This window comes from Rattus norvegicus, chromosome 16 (genome assembly GCF_021556685.1).
Source record: "Rattus norvegicus strain SHRSP/BbbUtx chromosome 16, alternate assembly SHRSP_T2T, whole genome shotgun sequence".
Taxonomy (NCBI): domain Eukaryota; kingdom Metazoa; phylum Chordata; class Mammalia; order Rodentia; family Muridae; genus Rattus; species Rattus norvegicus.
The window spans coordinates 89,505,004-89,523,970 of NC_141549.1; the positions used below are offsets into that span (position 1 = coordinate 89,505,004).

The 18,967-nt window shown below is 40.6% G+C and overlaps 1 long non-coding RNA gene across 5 annotated transcripts in view; it reads left to right on the forward strand.

Annotated features, from left to right (window-relative positions):
- The window catches only part of LOC148000660 (uncharacterized), a 445,138-nt gene extending 434,127 nt beyond the window's left edge, over nucleotides 1–11,011 (forward strand). For 2 of the 5 annotated variants that reach the window (XR_015640126.1, XR_015640127.1), the window contains one exon: nucleotides 7,881–8,722. This is a non-coding gene — a long non-coding RNA (uncharacterized LOC148000660). Of the gene's footprint in view, nucleotides 1–7,880 lie in introns of all 5 variants that reach the window. The other 3 variants (XR_015640128.1, XR_015640130.1, XR_015640131.1) reach the window with 2 other exon arrangements.
- Nucleotides 11,012–18,967: the final 7,956 nt, after the last annotated feature.

Consider the following 18,967-nt stretch of genomic DNA (forward strand, 5'->3'; position numbering starts at 1 on the left):
GCTCTTAGGAAATATCAACCGTCTGCCCAGGGCAAATAACTAAATAGCCACAATTTTCTAGCTCACTCCTATTTTGGGCTTTAAGTGCCAGAGGCATTTGAACACCCATGTTGGAGGCTGGATTCTCACGGAGACTCAGGAACCTAGGAGAGCCAAGCTGGTTTAGATCAATTGCTCCCCGTGCTTAAAGACCTAGTAAAAACAGGTTATAATGTTTACATGACTTTTTATGGGTCAGTTTATTACTGTTCTATTCTATGGCCTACAGCGGAGGACCATTTTTACGGGCTTTGCCGTATTTGACAGTTCTGTGCATCTGGTAGGGGAAGCTGTTTCTTTTCTTCCTTTCATTTTCTCATTTTCTCTGTTTTATTCCCTTGCTCCACACTTCCCCACCTCTGCAAAAGCACATTCTCACAGGCCCCTGCCTGCAAACCATCTTTCTTTTCCCCCAGAAACCTGTAACCACATTTAGACCTTATATTCTGTAGATGGAGAAAAATTGCAGCTTCAAATGGTTTTCCATTTTAATTTCGAGGCTTAGAAACTAAATGCCTCCAAACAAGGCATTGTACCCAAAGACACTGTATGTTTGTATGTAATATGTATGTATGTAGTATGCATGTATGTATGTAGTATGTATGTAATATGTATGTATGTATGTAAGCTGTGCTCTGTACTCTATCTCTTCTCTGTATTAAAAAAGGCATTGTAACAGAAGGCACTTTACGTGTGTATGTGTGTTATATCCTGTCATTCATCACATCTCTACATTTGCACGTTTAGTGGATAGGAGTGCAAATGTCAGGGCCCAGTAAATCTATTGTATTAGTGTCCCAGCATGTTTTATTACTTTGAAAAATGCCCTAATATGTCAGATGCCTCAACATCAGACCATGGTGAGGGTTAAAAATTAGCTTCTGCATGAGTCGTACGTACAAATGTGTTCATTAGCTCACTAATCAGCTCTGATGAAACATCCACTATGTGTTAGGTATGGGCATTAAAGATAGAGAAGATAGAGAAAATGAGCAACCATTGCTCTTCTGTTCCTGTTCTACTGGGGCGGGGGGGGGGAGGGAGGGAGGGAGGGAGGGAGGGAGGGAGGGAGAGAGAGAGAGAGAGAGAGAGAGAGAGAGAGAATACTAATAAACCATACTAGCAGGGAAACAGGGAGCAGTGTGAGAAAGGCTGGGAAAAGCCCTATGCCATTTCAGATAGACTGGCCAGGATAAAAGTCCTGGTAGAAGATGGCAGTTGGACAGAAGACTCAATCTAGTGTCTGAGTGAGCCATGAAGTTATCTGTGCAAACCATTTGGAGCAGAGAGTTGGGAGGGGCAGAACCCGAATGGGGGGAGCCATGTGCTAATCGACATTCCTCTACACTAAGCAGTGTAGGGTAAGGAGGTAAGCATGGGGGGAGAATTTTAGTTTGAACAGTCTGTGTAGGGGATGTGAACGTGACTCAGCGATGGAAACAGAGCCAGGAGGGGTGAGAAAGACAGGGAGAAAATATTACGTTATTTTCATCTGGAGATGAGTCTCTAAGGGGAGAAAGATGAGAAGGCAGAGACAAACTCTTAATGGAGAGGTAAAACAGTTACCTACACCCTCCATATCTGGGAGATAGTTTATTCTTAGAAAGGGTATCGTGATTCTATTAGCAGATATTTTAGTTTACAATCTCAAGGTGATGTCAATTTTATTTCTCTTTATTATTTCCTCAAGGCCTTGTGTTAAATGTAGATTCCCCACTACAGTTTATAAATTCAGCATATTAACGCTATGCATGTGATGGTTTCAAATGCCAGAATGATACAGTGCCATTGGGTTTCAGTGAGACGTCTGGAAACTTGCATTGTGGGAAAGAGAGAGGGAAGCTTGTAGGTCTAGGGAAGCTTGCAGCGGGGTTAGATATTCGGTGGATATTTGGTCTGGAAGAAGCATATTTGTGGGTCAAGTTTAACCATTCATATCTTACAAAGGCCTATGAGCCTGTGAGAGCAGTGGACGTGAGGTCCTCTAGGATGGCTCCCAGTTCTCCCATGGATTAATGTCTTTTGTATGTTCTTAATTGTACAGAGGCCTGTGTTTTTGTCCAAGCCCAAAGCTCTACCTAGAAAGGAATGTGTGTGTGTGTGTGTGTATGTGTGTGTGTGTTGTGTGTATGTATTGTGTGTGTGTTTATGTGCATGTGTGTATGTGTGTATGTATGTGTATGTTTGTGTGTGTATGCGTATGTTTGTGTGTATGTGTATGTGTGTGTCTATATGTGTGTGTATGTGTGTGTGTATGTGTGTTTGTGTGTGTGTATGTTTCTTTATAAAAGAAGCACTTAAAATGGACTCTTCATTTGCAACTCATTTCAGGGCAATCTGCAGCTCTGTCCTCACCTGCAGGCCCAGCCTAGAGCTGTCTGTAGGGTGGGATGGGAAGGGCTAGGACTTCATTCTCCAACTCTTCTCTGCCAATCATGCTTGAAATTCCAACGTAAGAGATGAAGGCTTTGCACACTTGACCCCTATAAAATGCAAACACTGCTGGGAGGGATCATAAATCATGCAAAGCTCTGTGTGAGTTTTTATCACATACCCTCCTTTCTATCCATCATAGAGAAAGGGGTGAGGCTGAATGAGGCATGCATGTGTGTTGTGTTGTGTGTGGCAGGGACAGTGACAGGTGCCTTAAAGTTGGAACTGTATGGCTGATATCCACAGAAGCTGTCTGTCAGGCCAATGAAATGTAGAGTGCAAAACGGTGCTTCTAATAGCCTTTGCGTGGGGAGCCAGGAGTGGCAGCAAAAGCATGATAACATCCCAATAATTGTTCAATAGTTCCCACTTATGCAGTGGCAATTAAAATCATTTATATGATTGGCTTCAGAGAGGCAGTTGGGGAGCTTGGTTTATGCACCAAGTAGCTCTCATTCAGCTGTTTGAAATAGCAGGCCACCACATCTGTTAAAAAATATATATATATTCTCTTGAATTTTTATGAGTTGGACTCATCGCGTCTCTGTTTCTGCTTAAAAAAATAGTAAAAGCTCGAATATATAACTGGTTTCCATCCCCAAGAGTGGGCACACGTATCGTATTACGTGATCCTTGGAAAGCCTCCCTACCTCTGCAGAACCCAGCCACACTTGGATGTTTTCTTATGCTCAAATCGACTCTCTTTGCCAGTGGTTGGACAGAGTCTCACAGTACAGGTGGTCAAATCAAAATCAGGAATGAACATACAGCACACATCTTATCCCTTATCATGCAAAGGCTGATATTAGAGGATAACCTCTGTGTATTTACTTTCTGTGCAGGCCACACAGGTACACACCAAGAAATGTATTCTTTGTTTGGGTCTAAAGAAAAGCTTCAACTTTCACAGTGGCTTTCAGTGGAACATTAATTTTTCTTGGACCTTTTAGACAGTGGCACATTTTTGGAGAAATTCTGAAACACATGTAACTCAGAATTGGCCACGTCTGCAGTTGTCCAGAGGGAAACAAAGGACCTGAGATTCCCAGTGCAGACACAATAGAAAGTGGCACAGGAAGAGGAGAGGGTGCTTTGTAAGCACTTTGTCCATCTGGTGTAAGCCTGAAACTTACACTCCTTTTAAAAATCTTAAAATTTGGGCTGGTGAAACAGCTTATTGGATAAAGGATCTTCTACCCAAGCTCTAATGCCCAAGTTCATTTCCTGGAACCAATGTGGTGGAAGGAAAGAACCAACTGTCACAAGTGGTCCTCTGATCTCCACTATGATGGGCTATTTATATGGGTTCATATGTGTATACACACACACACTCTCCCCCTCCCTCTCCCTCACTCCCTTCCTCCCTCCATCTCTGTCTCTGTCTCTCTGTCTCTCTGTCTCTCTGTCTCTCTCTCTTAAACACACACACACACTCTCCCTCTCCTTCTCCCTTACTCCCTTCCTCCCTCCATCTCTGTCTCTGTCTGTCTCTGTCTCTCTGTCTCTCTGTCTCTCTGTCTCTCTGTCTCTCTCTCTCTCTCTCTCTCTTAAACACACACACACACACATTAACTTTTTCATGTAAATGTGAAAGAAATCTCTGAAACCATATGCTAAATGAACAGAATAGACTGTGGGTCAGGGTCATACAGAGTATACTTCATGGAGTGGGAGTAGCATCATCTAGTAGCAGCAGAGACAGGATTGTGCTCCATGCTTGTCTGGGGGAATTCAGGTCAGCATAATCACTGTCTTGAGAGTCTGAAAGTGTTTTCTGTGAAGTACGCTTCTCTGTAGAACCATAGGATTGGAGACAAAAGTATAGCAAACTTTCAGATATGTAAGGTTGACACTTATGGCTATTGGAATGACATAGTTTCTGTTTTTTAATTGGATATTTTTTACTAACATTTCAAATGTTATCCCCTTTCCCAGTTTCCCATCCATAAACCCCCTATGCCCTCCCTCTTCCCCCTTCTTCTATGAGGGTGTTCCCCTACTCATCCACCCACTCCTTCCCTCCTCCCTGCCCTGACATTCCCTTACACTGGGCGGTTGAGCCTTGGCAGGACCAAGGCCATCTTCTGCTACATATGCAGTTGGAGCCATGGGTCTATCCATGTGTAACTTTGGATGGTAGTTTAGTCCCTGCGAGCTCTGGTTGGTTGGTACTGTTGTTCTTATGTGTTTGCAAACTTCTTCAACTCCTTCAATCCTTTCTCTAACTCCTCCAATGGGGACCCCATTCTCAGTTCAATGGGTGGCTGCCAGCATCTGCCTCTGTATTTGTCATGCTCTGACTGAGCCTCTCAGCCTACAGCAGGCTCCTGTCAGCATACACTTCTTGGCATCAGCAATATTGTCTGGATTTGGTTGGCTGAATATGTATGGGCTGGCTCCCTAGGTGGGACAGTCTGTGGATGGCCTTTCCTTCAGTCTCTGCTCCAAACTTTGTCTCTGTATTTCTTCTTATTAATATTTTTGTTCCCCATTCTAAGAAGGACTGATGCATCCACACTTTGATTGTCCTTCTTGTTGAGCTTCATGTGGTCTCTGGATTGTATCATTGGGCAATCCGAGCTTTTGGGCTAATATCCACTTATCAGTGAGTATATACCATGTGTGATTTTTTGTGATTGAGTTACCTCACTCAGGATGATATTTTCTAGTTCCATCCATTTACCTAAGAATGTCATGAAGTCATTGTTTTTAATAACTGAGTAGTACTCCATTGTGTAAATGTACATTTTCTGTATTCATTCCTTTGTTGATAGACATCTGGGTTCTTTCCAGCTTCTGGCTATTATAAATAAGGCTGCTAGAAACATAGTGGAATATGTGTCCTTATTGTATGTTGGAGCATCTTTTGGGTATATGCCCAGGAGTGGTATAGCTGGGATCTCAGGTAGCACTATGTCCAATTTTCTGAGGAACCTCTAGACTGATTTCCAGACTGGATGTACCAGCTTGCAATCCGACCAACAGTGGAGGAGTGATCCTCTTTCTCTGCATCCTCGCCAGCATCTGCTGTCACCTGAATTTTTATCTCGGCCACTCTGGCTGGTGTGGGGTAGAATCTCAGGGTTGTTTTGATTTGCATTTCCCTGATGGCTAAAGATGTTGAACATTTCTTTAGGTGCTTCTCAGCTGGAATGGCATGGTTTCAAAACGGATTGTTTTAAAGTTTTCTGGTTCCTTAGAATTATAAATATTCCAGAACTATCTGCATGATTGAAAGGCAAGTCTGTGAAGTAAGAGCAGTAAACTGTTCGTGAGGCACAGCCTCAGTCCCACCATTTCTGTAAACTCAGATGCAAATGGATTCACACTGTCTGCTACCCCATGGAGCTTAGTGTTCCTTTCCACATAGCTTTCATTCTTCTTGTGACCCTTTTAACCATAATGGATATAATGGTTGATCTTCAGATACACATCTGTTAAAGAATTTACTCTTATTTTTTCATTGACTTGTAGGTTCAAGATCATAATTTTAATTTCATGTTTTATAAAATATGTATTGTTCTTGTGTAGGAATGATTCACAAAATCTTGGACAGATCATATGTTCTAAGTTTTATGTTAAATTAGTAGCAGGTATTTTTTGTAATTTGTCCCAACTTAATTTGATCCATTAAAGTACAATGATATATTTTTTATTTTAATTTTCTGACCATTTATGAAGAGACAAATACTGGAGAGTCATTTTTTTTCTGATGAAACGTAGTATTCAATTTTAACTTCCTTATTAAAGCTAAACTGTGATGCATTTTGTGTTTTGTACTAAAAGAACTATAATTATGAGTCATTAAGTTTAGTTCTTAAAATCAATGGGTCTTAAAAGTCGGCAAGATGCAGTTTTAGCATAGCTTTTAGATTTTGGTATAGGGGACAAGATATAGAAATGGTAGTATTCCATAATAAATATGATATGGCCAAGTAGTGCCACTGAGTTGATGTTTCAGGTCAGAAAAGGTCTTTTCCAGGCTGAAAGGTTAACGGAAAGGGGGGCACTTGAGTGAGACCTGAACGATTTGTAGAAATAAGGCAGTGGACCATGACAAAGATACACTAAATACCCAAATGACTGCAGGTGCTCTAATGGTGGAAATTAAACATACCAATGGATATCACCACGGGAAGACTATAGAGTCCGAGGTTCGTCCCAGTCCCCGAAGTCTGAGCACAAATCAGCATTTGCTCTTAGCACAGTGTTCCTGAGAGAAGGTTGAGTCCTGCAGGGATTGCAGAAAACAGCCGGAGAGGATATGCTTGGCTAACATGAAGGGAGGCCATCGGAAAGAACCCGCTAAACCCCACTGCATAAGGACTCAATGGATATCGGGGTGGGTCAGGTTTCTTAGCACTGGTTTGCCCGTGACTACTATGACTAAAGAAATGGACATGAGCTTCACTCTTTGAAGATGAACCATGAGAAGTAGGCCACACTGACAGAGAACAGTGTGTAAAGGCACAAGTTAATGAAACTATGTATAGAAATCCTCTCATAACTGGAACCAAACTAGCATTGGCTGTGGGCTCTACCAGGGACATGGTGTGCAGTGAAGAGAAAACAGAGAAGATGAGGACTGTGGGATCCGAATTAAAGTGGACTGGACAGCGGAGTAACAGAAATGTCGGCCAAAGAGTGTCTCCTGGAAAGCCGAGCTCTGCTCTGCTTTTGAGGTGTCATGTGTGCTGTGCGAAATGGAGGAAAATGGTGTACCACAGACTTAAATCCAGAATGTCTCACAGCAATGTGTCAGAAGAGGAACAAGGGCTGGGGGAATGAGCCCTGCACATGCATTTCATGAATTATTTAAGTTTTTTGAAATAGGAACACATGTTATTTTTAAAGTGTATTTATTTCCTTAAAAGAATGAAATGGATTGAGTGTTTGGAACACCTCATTTTTTTGGCAAAATCCTTGTAATAGAGAATTAGTAGTAGGGGAAGAAAAGATTCCAGCATTATCCCTCATCTTTATTTCATGTTTATTTTAGCAATGAAATCACCACTAGGCAAGGTCTTTAACCAAATATTTATGTTGTTTAATATCATTCTGATTAACTTATAATTTTTTTTAGCTAAAAACTGATGAATTTTTAAATGAAACACAATGTGCTATGAAATTTTATTGGGATTTAAGAAGCCTGCATTTTAAAAACTTCATCGAAGCAATGATTGTCTATTCAACTTTCTCTCAGGGACACCGAGCTAAAAGGAAATGCTAATTTGTGCTCAGACTTAAATGGGATGAACTTTGGACTCTAGTCTCTTCCTATGATGAACGTAGCCATGTATTTAAATTCCATTGTTTATAACACCTGTAGTAATTCATCTCTCTCTCTCTCTCTCTCTCTCTCTCTCTCTCTCTCTCTCTCTCTCTCTCTGTCTCCTGCTTGTTCTTAGAGGTGACATTTCCTGAGAAAGTAGCCTTTTCCATTTTTTCCTGTGGTCCGTGTGGCACCTGACCCTCAAGCAGAGAGACGTGGTGACCTTGCGAGTCCTTGAGCAGTACATCTCAGTCGCAGTGTCCTATGGATTAAAAAGGAGCTGCTGTGTTCTTCCCGGACAGTTGTATGCTCTCAACACTTTCTCCCCAGCATCCCCTCAAAGGGGAGACTCTAATTAGTCAAAGAATCTTTCCTGCCGGGTGTGACATTTTCTCAGACATGATGTCACCTTCCAAAATTTCTTGGCTCACAGAAGGAAATGTGAAACATGTTGACGTTAGGCTGAAGATTAATTGGGTTCTAATTTTTAATTTTGGAAATCTTCTTGGTCCTTTTGAGTGGCAGCTGAGATCAAGCTTGTGAATATATTGGAATAAATTACCTAAGGGGACACTATCTTTAGGAACTTTGTGATGTTAATGAAACTGTCATGCAAATATGAAGTGGTTCCTGGGCAAACTATGATACACACTCTGAACATTGTGTCAGGTTTCAGTCTGGGATTCAATGAAATTTAGATAAAACCGAACTGAATTATCCCAGTGTTTGAGGTTTCAGGCATTTGTTTCAGAACTTTTTAGACAGTCTCAAATTTCTGGAAGGCTTTTGGAAAATTGTCTGGCTGTGTGATTTATTGTTACTATTTTCAAGTTTATGAGTTTTAAACTTTAACCCAATATAGAAATCTGGTAATTCTAGTAATTATTAGTGTATACATTTTGAAATTAAGCAATGCAAGTTTAACTCAAATTTATTTTTACATTTTTCATATCCAAATAAATGTATAAACTATGTGTGAACCAATGTTTTAGCTTTGAATTTAAAGTTAATGCTTTTTAATAATGCTAAAATTTAAAAGTAACTTTGAAGTACAAATATTCACATATACACATTATAGATAGCACATATATAATTACAGTTGTTTCATCCATAGGAAATGAAGCAGAGAGTACTTTAATAAAATGTTTCTCACATTTGTTGTGAGACTTAATTATATGTTAATACCAAGAATAGCATCTCTCCTGCTAATTATAACAATACCTTTTAGGAGTGGAAATGATTTTCCTTAGATATAGTGCTAAGTGTATGTAATAATGTTAAGATAAACTATTATGAAAACACTCTGGGTGGTTTACAGAAGAGGATGGCATCATGAGGATGTCTGTCTGAGAGTTTCTCTGTACTTGGAAGTTTATGAGACCTTTTTACTTAGGAGTTGCAGAAAGGTCAGCTCCAAGGACTTCTCACTAAGCAAGTGTTCAGAAATTTTGTGCCAGATGCCTTACCAAGGGCTATAGACAAGCAATCATATTATGGAGCTCCGTAGCAGAATTTACATGCAAAATAGAAATCAAGGTGTAAACTGACCTAGGAATAGAGTATGCTCATGTGGTACAAGGCATTTGTACCCCAGAAAATGAACACAAAGTAAAGAGCTAGAGATCCTCTCTGTGCCAAATGCTGGCATGTTCAGATCTGCACAAACTTCAGAACCAGTTCTGGAGCCTCCATTGCTGAAAAGGTAATAAGGGAGTGTTCAGTGCACACAAGAGGGGATGAAGAAATTGGCAGGACACTGCTGTTTCCATTGCCCAGATTCATGCCTCCATGTCTGCTCTATAAATCATGGTACAATGCTCACATGGCATGGCTAGCATCTGATAGGAAGATGAGGTTCAGGATCAGATAGATCCTGGGGGACAGGTTCGGAGGCTTAGAGTTAATCCTTCCCTTGATAGAAAGCTTGTGGAGGTTAAACAGGTAACCCAGACCACTGCGTTTACAGTTGAAAGAATGTGGTTTCCAGGTGTAATGCATGGGACGGGGGATTATAAACAATGCCATTTTTAAACCAAAGCAAAGAATTGCAAGATAGACCCTGTCTGCTCCAAATATACACAATGATAGTTATTATTGGTGGAGGAAGAAAGTTATTGGTTGTAGGTTATTACCTTGGTGCTAAAGGGGTAGGGGGCAGATCCTTGATGTATTTGGGGGCTGATATCATTAGTATTTGCTGAACATAAATTTATAAACAACACAAGGGTAAAGAAAGAAACAAAGTACTTTACTTGTCTCTGAGAAAATGGGCTAAGTCATGTCTCACTTAAGGGTTTAAGATACAGATAATTTAAAGTCATCTGAACTTACCAGAATCTCGATTTGTTCTTGTAAACCCATGAAAATCCCCAAGTGGCCATCACTCAGCTAATACCACCCTTTCATCTTACCACCCAACACGTTGCCTCAGAGGGAACCCAGACTCATCTTTAACTAACTTATTAGGGGAGTATATAGACATTTTGCTCCTATGTCCTAAGTTTCTGTTGAAGGCTTTTACTTGTTTCACTCAAAGTGTGCCTTATTTTACCAGCAAAGAAAGATGGCCTGAGACATAAAAGTGTTGCAAACAATGATCCCTTTTAAAGGACTAGCTGCACATGTGTTGATGGCGGTGCTAGGATGGAGACACGTTGCTGATGTCTGTGTATGTGCCTGTGTCCAAAAACAAATCTAAAATGTCTGAGACGAAGGTCGAGCAGTGGAGAGGAGGAAACCTGACTCCAGCATGTAAACTGTGTAATACATTTGATGATGGAAGTGTGCAAAGTGAAACCCTCCATCAGGACACATGTGGCGATCCCTTACTGCCTTAGCAGGATGGACCAGGAATCAGAAACAGACCCTTGGACTCAAGGAAGTTAGCCCATTTTCCCCCTGAGCCTTAATTTCATTCCTTATTGAAGGTGAGTAGTAATATCTACTTGACCAGTTTGCTAGAAAATTCCCAAGATCTGTTTGAAGGGCTCAACATCTCTATTTTTTTTAGGGATGGTCCCTTTGTTATTAAGATGTTAAATAGGTGGCTGGAGAAATGGCTGGGAGATGAACACTGGCTCCTCTTCCAGAAGACCTGAGTTCTATTCCCATTCCCCACATATCAGTTAACAACTGTAACTTCAGTCTCAGAGGATCCATGGGCACTAGATGCCAATGTGGAATACATTGCATGATGCAGACAAAATAACCTCATACACATAAAATGAATAAAATAAAATATGTCTTTAAATTTTTTAAAGATTTTTGAAAAAGATATTAAGAAGGATGATGTAGTCATTACTTGTTTCAGACACGGACTGAGCCGAGGACTAGTGACAACTGCTCTGTACCAGGTTAACTGACAGACACACTGGATGAAACTATCTTTGCTTTTTGGTCCAATATGGTTTAAGGATTTCCAAATGCTACAGAAACTGGAGTTTAAAGAAAATAAATCAGGATTTTGAGAAGGCCTAAGAAAGGAGTAAAGGCTCACTGGAACCTTAGCCAAGGTAGACAGAATTGGTAAGTAAGTCATAAAGGGAGTCTGAAAGGAGAAAAATATAGGCCTGAAACTGCACCAGTTACCTAGAAAGTAAGTTGTGTGTACAGAACAGGTATGTGGTTGAAAGGGCACACACATGTAAGACAGAAGAAGGAGGGGCTTAGACTTGGCTCCAAAAAAGAAACAGACAAATATTGTGACGTCTGTAAAGGAAGTTGTGCAACACCTTTCCATCCTATTACTTGTATACAAAGCATATGTATATGTATATGAGCATTTGTCATAATATTTACAGTGTGTGTTTGACCCTATTTCCCTCTGGTAAATAGTCATTTTTAAAAAGTAACTTCACTGACACTAAAGTGCACCTATCATGTTCTTCAATGCATATATTAAAAGTAATTAATAGTGCACATTTCAGTAGGCAGTTATGTTTATTTATTTAAAATTTTATTTGTGTGTATGTATGTATATACACTCATATTACAATGTATGGATAGATGTCAGAGGACAGCTTATGTGATCAGTTCTCTCCTTCCACCTTATGTGTCCCAGGGATTACACTAAGGTTGTCAGGCTGGGCTGAAAGCCCTTATCTGCTGAGCTGGCCCACTGGTCCCTTAACAGACATTTAAACCTGTTCATTCATCATCAGAATCTAGTAGAAACATAAAGATTACTTCTCAAAAAATTCCCGAGTCTCTTTTGTAATGACTTCCTCCTACCCTCTTCCTCACCTTTCTAGGCAAACCCGGTGAACCTTCTTCCCACTGGAAATTAGCTTCAATTTTTTATAGCTGTACATTAACAGAATAAAACATTATATCCTTGTATTAGCATATACCACTTGAACAAATTAATGGGTTTCATTGTGACATCTTCGTAAATGCATTCATGATACTGCTTCTAGGCATATGCCCTGTGATAGCTTGAATGAGAAATGCATCCCACAGGATCTGGACTTGAACACGTGGTATCACTGTCTAGGGATGTATAGCCTAATGTCAATGAGGGCAGACTTTGAGCGTTCATAGCTTTCCCTCAATTCCAGCTCATTCTTTCTGCTTTGTGTTCCTGGTTGAAGAAATGAACCCTCAGCTTCCAGATCTGATCACCTCCTGCTGTGCCTTTTCCCTGAGCCCTCTGTACCCCACCGTTATAGACTCCCCTTCTGGAACTAGACAACAAAATTAACCTTTCCTTTTATATGATGCTTCTGGTCATGGCATTTCATCACAACAACAATGTACCACAAATCCTAAGGAGGTAATTCTGTTTTCTGGTGGACTTCTTCACCCAACATGAATAACTGAGACCCATCCAGACTGTAACATTATCAATCACTGCCCTTAGGTACTAAGTAGTAGTCCAAGCTGCGAGTGCAGTGTTACTATTTATCCATCATCCTGCTGACAAATGTAGGATTTGTTTCTGGTTTGAAGAAAGCCATTCCTTCAGCATACTTTCAGAGATCTATTTCTTCACATTGTGATTTCAAATCTCAGGAAAAGTGGGGAATATATCTCTGAGTTGACTTTCATACCAAAGAATAAAAGGATTTGGTTCTTGGTTATCTCATGTACCTAATGTTGGTGATCCAAGAGTAGCTTAGCACTTTCAGTTATCCTAAGCTTCTCACAGGACTGTTACCTAAGGGCTACATGATAGAGGCTTTGTGGCCACTTGTACATCAGAGATGGCATTAACAGAGCTCTGGGAGCTGTGTTTGCAACATACTGGGCAGGTACCTTTCAACAATGGGAGCCGCACATGTATTTCTTCCTACTTCTTAACTCTCCCTGCGTAACATAGGAGGCAAATTCAAAGTTTGAATGAAATTTCATACTTTGATCCCTCAAGTCTTGATCCATTTTTTGATATGTGATGATAAATCCTGGCTTCATTAACAATTTAACTTTAGTTTTAATCTACTGTCCATTATTAAGTCTGTGGAAGAGACCTTGATTCATAAGGCCACAGAGACAAACATGACCTCGAGTGCCAGGTCTCCCAGCTCTCTGCTACTCTTATACATTATTTATTATATTAGAGTCATGTCAACTTCAAAATAAAAATGTACTTGAGGTTAAAAATTAAACCTCTAAGACAGTGATCAAGTCCCAAACTTTCCTTTAGAAATGCAATATCAAGAACTGTAACACTCTGGAGTAAAATAGTTTATTTAAGAGTTAGCATTCACCACTTCTCTCCCAGCATAATCAAAACTCAACAATAATATTGCTAAATTTATTCATATTTTCACATTTTTACAAGTAGAATCCTCATTCTTGGTTCATTTCAACTTTTTCACCTTACAGAGGTAACAGCCAACGTGCAGAGCTGCATTGCCAATGCCACTTAGATCTAGAATGGAAATAGATATGGGGCTATTAAAATGATGAATTCCAAAATGGAGCTGTATTAGACTATGCATGAAAGTCCAAAGCTTCTTTAGAGTGTTCAAGGGATTCCAAATCTTTCTGGAGAGTTTGAGATGTTATGAATTTGTTTCTGCCTTATTCATCTTGTACAATTCAATAAGCTACTTCAAATAAATGGATAAAATTAAAAATCATTTCTAGGGCCACCTCTAGTGGAGTAAGATCAGTGATGAGCTTTCCCATTAAGTTCCAAGGGTGCAGAGAATATATTAGCTTGCTGTTGTCTCCACTGTGTATCAGCATGTGGCAGTACCAATGAGAATGGAGTTGTTTACCCATCCTGTCCTAATTGCCCCCCTAGGCTGTTGCCAGCAGAACCGGCTTTCTGACTGTAATGAGCAGTGAAGGTCTTGGCACCTCCTTCCAGGGTCTGAATGGTGGCCCAGCCTGGGCTTTGCCAGTACAAGCAGTGGTGGTGTTTAATAAAGATGAGCATCCTTGTAGAGCCTGTCTCTAAAATTAACTCTGCAATCAGAACTTACTCCTAGTCACTTAGTGTTTCAGATATTAACAAACATTGAAGTTTCTATGAAAATATTCAAATAGGGATAAGTGACCGCAAAGCATTGTCAAGATTTCATGTTGTAGCATATTTTATCCAGTGATCGTAGAGAAGCACTTGCATCCAGATAGTTTAAAAATGCTCTCTGACACAGGTTGTGGGGTTTGCTCTAGAGTTATAAGTGGGCCTAGTGTGTTTCTTCCCAGGGTCTGGTACACCATAAATATGGGGAGGAATCTCTGCAGGCCCACCTGTTTCCCAAACTCCCTGCTGTGTTCTGGCCTTAAGAAGAATTTAGTGAGTTGGAGAGACGATTCTGAAAATGGAATATCCAACTGTTCACTTTTAATTTCATCATGGCCTTCGTGGTTCAGCTCATATATCAGCCTATAAATGGTTAGGGAACAGTGAGGCCAATGCTCCAGACACATAAATCTCATTGTCCCTTATTTCAAATTACCTTTGTCCCCACTCTCCTTTAATATATCATCTCCATGCCAACATCCCTTGTAACTCTCAGACTTTGGAAACCTTGAACTTTCTAAGTTTGATTGTCCCATGCCCTCCTTACCTACCCTCAATTTCAAGATTTCTGTCATGTTGGTCCACTCTGGTCTCCTGGCCTGTCAATCTCCACTTGACTTCTTTGTATCTCCATTTCCTCTTGCCAACTTCGGAAATAATTTTGGTTGTACACTCACAAGAGCATCTCGCTTTCTCCATTTGCTTTATTTGACTTTTACAAAGCAACTTTAAAATAAACTCAAACACTCTTTTCCTAGTCTTGATTTTACTTGAAAAGATAATTTAGTGGATGGAAGCTCTTCAGCATAGCATAGGTGCCTTTAAATGAAGAGCAAATTCCGAGCTTTTGGGCTAATATCCATTTATCAGTGAGCGCATACCACATATGTTCTTTTGTGATTAGATTACCTCACTCAAGATGATATTTTCTAGTTCTATCCATTTGCCTGAGAATTTCATGAAGTTATTGTTTTTAATAGCTGAGTAGTACGCCATTGTGTAAATGTACTACATTTTCTGTATCCATTCCTCTGTTGAGAAATATCTGGGTTCTTTCCAGCTTCTGGCTATTATAAATAAGGCTGCTATGAACACTGTGGAGCACGTGTCCTTGTAGGTTGGAGCATCTTTTGGGTATATGCCTAGGAGTGGTATAGCTGGTCCTCAGGTAGGACTATGTCTAATTTTCTGAGGAACCACCAGACTGATTTCCAGAATGGTTGTACCAGCTTGCAATCCCACCAACAATGGAGGTGTGTTCCTCTTTCTCCACATCCTCTCCAGCATCTGCTGTCACCTGAGTTTTTGATCTTAGCCATTCTGATTGGTATAAGGTGGAATCTCAGAATTGTTTTGATTTGCATTTCTCTGATGACTAAGGATGTCGGACAAAAAGCTCAGAATACCCAAGAAAAAATTTACAGACCACATGTAGCTCAAGAAGAATGAAGACCAAAGTGTGGGTGCTTCAGTCCTTCTTAGAAGGGGGAACAAAATACTCACAGGAGGAAAAACAGACAAAGTGTGGAGCAGAGATTGAAGGAAAGACCATCCAGAGACTGCCCCACCTGGGGAATCTATCCCATATACAGTCACCACACCCAGATAATATTGTGGATGCTAAGAAGTGCATGCTGACAGAAATCTGATATAGCTGCCTCCTGAGAGGCTTTGCTACAGCCTGACAAATACAGAGGCAGACCATTACACAGACAAATACACAGCCAACCATTGGGCTGAGAACCAGGTCCCCATGGAGGAATTAAAAAAAGGACCTCAGGGGCTGAAGGGGACTCCAACCCTACAGAAAGAACAATATCAACAACCAGACACCCCAGAGATCCCAGGGACTAAATTACCAACTAAAGTGTACACATGGAGGTGACTCATGGCTCCAGTTGCATATGTAGCAGAGGATGGCCTTGTTGGGCATCAATTGGAGAGAGGCACTTGGTTCTGTGAAGGCTCAATGCCCCATTGTAGGGGAATGCCAGGGTGGGGAGGCAGGAGGGAGTGGGTGGGTGGGTGAGCACCCTCATAGAAGCAGAGGAAGGGACGATGGGATCGGGAGTTTCTGGAGGGTAAAATGAGAAAAGGGATAACATTTGAAATGTAAATAAAGAAAATATCCAATAAAAAAGATAAAGAGCAGATTAGAACTTAAAGATTATACCTCTGCATACCTCCGAGAGAGGCCAACATCTGTAAGAAACAACGACTTGGGTGCTAGCGAGTGTCTACAGCTTTCACTGCTTGCAGTTCTCCAGTTGCCATTGAAACTGGCCATTCTTTGAAATGGCAACCGTTCACCTTCTCTGTGATCTAGTCATCACATCCCCGAGAATTTACTTAAAACAAATGAAAGTTTGTAAGGTTACATGACTTGTCCACAATTGTCCAAATGACAGCTGTGTAATAGGAGACATTGAGCGAGAGCTCAGAAGACAACCGATAAGCAAACTGCCATGCTGGTGGAGCAGAAACTACTGTGCCCTGGTAACGAAGGTGGATGTTATTTGCAAGCTCACTGCTAAATGCCTAACACACAAGTGGCAAATCAATAGAACCACACCTGAGTGTGTGCTGCATTATTTTCTCTCTTTGGAGGTCCAGAACAAGCCATGTCATGTCATAGCAAAAGCCCTTCCTGTGATGGCTCTCCTTGTAACGAGGCAGGAGAGAACAAGAGGAAATTTTCTGCTGTGATAGAAATCTTTGCAACTCTATTGGGGTGCTGCCCTGTGTAGACACAAAACTGTCAAGACTTCTGCAAATGCCAAGGAAGACCTGGGCTTTCCATGCTGCATTTGCTGATGAACATGTTCAACAAATGTATCTAAATCCCTCCAGCTTTTCCCAAGATTCACGCATTTTCAGAGACTTTGTATTGTTTATTCTTCAACTTCCTCAGTGTTTTCTATGTATCCCATCCTTAGCATCCCTCTCTTTCTTCTGTCTAGAAAAGAATATCTTCTTCCTTCAAAATAATTGTTATATGACTCTGTTGTTACTCTAAGAAAGCTTTCCATTCTCAGTTTTGAAAACTTGGAACAGCAGCATCTCTTCTCTTTGGTTCAAACCTCCTAATCACATTACAATTTACTGCAATCAAGTGCTAACCCAACCTTCTGTTGGTGCTACTGCAAATAATTTGATGGATAATATGCCTGTGCATAGTATTCTTGCTTTTCTCTCCTGCCAGTTGGCCCTTACTATGTTGCATGCCCTGACCTGAATAGTCTTATGGGCCTCATCTCTGTAGTTCTGGTCCATACTGAGTGCCTTTTTTTTCTGCCCTGTCTTCACTTGACAATGGATTCTAATGTGCCAGGCTTACTTAATAAACTCTCTCATCTTCAAGCTGCTTTCAGTTAATGTTGACCAAAATGAGATACCCACCTGAGTGAACCTTAATTTCCTCTTCTGGTATTCCTTAAACTCAGGTAATCTGTTACTTTTATAGGGTTTGAGTGTGAAATATCACCTACAGACTTATGTGTTTTAATACTGGGTTCCCAGATGGTAGCATTATTGTGTGTGTGTGTGTGTGTGTGTGTGTGTGTGTGTGTGTGTGTGTGTTGGGGGGTGTTGTGAGACCTTTAAGAGTTGTGATCTAGCTGGAGGAAGAGGGTCATTGCTGTGCTAGTTTTAGTAGTTATAATTGATTCTTCTGTTGTCACATCTCCCATCCCTTCCTATACTTTTTTGTCTCTGGATAAGTAAGAAGCTTACTGCTACAACAGCTACAAATCTCATCCTTTTACCATACCTTCACTGCCATGAAGGGCTATATGCCCTCAAACAATGAGCCAGACTTCTCTTAAGTCATTTCCTTCAGTAATGTTATAGTAACAAGACTAGGTATATATATGTTCACCATTAGACTTACATTCAAGCAATTTACTATCCCTTGTACTTGACTCTGTGCAGACAAGTTCTCATCTTCTCTACAGGGGCTGGTGAATTACCACCTCATCTCCCCCCACTCCCATATAAAATTGCAAATCTTGTAGTCAGTGTTCTTCCACTTCAGGATAAAATTCACATTTCATCAGCATGAAAAATAAAGACTTCTTACTTAGAATCAAATAGGCATGATGAGCGCTGTTGTCTACTCTCAACCTCTCTTCCTTCTTTGTTTACAAAGCCAGTTATTTACTCAGTTTACTTTTATTGTTTTATGGTAACTACTCACATACTGCACTATACATTCAGCCTCCAGAGCCTGACACATGTGGAAAAGCTCCCATTTGTTCAGGAAAGCCACGGTGTGAATATATGCTATTTTTCTGTTATTTAAGGTCTTGGGAAACTTTCATCAACCTTCTCTTTGCAAGAGATGGAGACCACCACAGAAAACCATAAGCAATCAAAATGCAGAATTGTGGAGCCCAGTCCCAGTGCATACATCTACAAAACACTCCTGCATCTAAACTCAGGAAACACAGGGGAAGGGGAAAGGAGGAATCTTTGGAAATTCGTGGTAGAGCCTTTTCTCTCTGACTACAACTCTATCTTTTGTTGTAATGGTTGAAAGCCAGGGCTTGAGATAAGGCAGAGGAAAGACTGACAGGGTAGCTATGCACTAGCCATATGGCCAACTCCAACACAATTTCCAGATTAGAAAAAAAAGAACTAAAATCACATTTGTAAAATAAATACTTTCCTGTACAGAGTCTATGTAACAGAGGTGACTCTAAACGTTCATTCTCATGCACCTCTTTTTAAATTTTGCCAAGATTTTCTCTGTG